The sequence below is a fragment of the Austrofundulus limnaeus genome, unplaced genomic scaffold (assembly GCF_001266775.1).
Source record: "Austrofundulus limnaeus strain Quisiro unplaced genomic scaffold, Austrofundulus_limnaeus-1.0 Scaffold163, whole genome shotgun sequence".
Classification (NCBI taxonomy): domain Eukaryota; kingdom Metazoa; phylum Chordata; class Actinopteri; order Cyprinodontiformes; family Rivulidae; genus Austrofundulus; species Austrofundulus limnaeus.
In genome coordinates, this window is record NW_013952565.1 from 1055500 (window position 1) to 1056737 (window position 1238).

A 1238-nucleotide genomic window follows, 5' to 3' on the forward strand; every position below is an offset into this window, starting at 1 on the left:
TAATAATAATAATAACAAGAAATTAGTCCATTTAACATTTTTAATGTGATGGTTAAAAGACAGAAGAAGATAACGTGTCAGACAATAATGAATATAGATATTACACAATACATATTTACGCTGCAGGTTCATGTTGCAGTACAACATACACAGCAAGTGTATTTTACATTTTAGTATACATGGTAAGTGTCTTACTGCACGTGTGTATAGTATCATGCAAAATGAATCTCATATTAGACGTTTTTTTAACACTGAGGTTAACCCTAACCTTCTGTGTCGTCATTCACCCATCCACTCACTGATACAACCTTTAGCAGTAAACTACAGGATTCAAAGTGTTTATTGTCACATGCACAGATGAAAACATGTTTTCCCTGAGCAATGAAATTCTTACTTTGTCGTCCATTTTGAATGCCAAGAGATAACTATATTAACAAAAGAAACGAAACAATTAGATAAAAAGAAGAGACTAAACTAAGGATAATAACATCAGAAGGGAACAATATAATAAAGACAACAAGAAGGGAACTGTACAATCTGGTTTTAAACTGGAATGTACAAATGTGCAACAGGTAACAGTCTGAAATGTGCACATGTGTAATAATAATAATAGTCATAAGATTGTCACGTTCAGCTGTTTAAAAGTCTGGTGACACTTGGAGAAAATGAGTTCTTGTATCTGGAGGTCCTGCATGTCACAGTCCTGTAGCTCTGGAGGGCAGAGGTGTAAACGGTCCATGTTGGGGTGGGTTGGCTCTGTGATGAAGAGGCTGCTCTCCTGTGACCCTGCAGTGGTGCACACAGACTTTTGACTCATGGTGTTAAAATAAAAAGTTGTTGAGGACTGTAAGTTCTGCTGCWTCTTTATTGTTGTAAACATGTAAGTTGTATTTCAGATTTAACATACGCCACAGCAGAAGACACATTTTGTGCGACCTGTCCTTGGTGGTGATAAAATGCACCTGCTCTCACACAATAACTTGTTTCCTCTCATTATATTACGTTACGTTACAATTATTAACCTCCAAAATGCACAGAGTCCGTGTTTATGGTTGCGCTGTGTTTTAGCGAGAGCGATTCATAATTGTTGCATTCACGATCTATCTTATTTTAAGATGCCCTGATATCTGAAAATAACATTATGTGATTACGTGGTATTTTATATATATATATATTATTTCTAAAAGCACCTCGCAGCATTTCCCCCGTAACACTGTGTTCACGAGCAGAACAAAGCC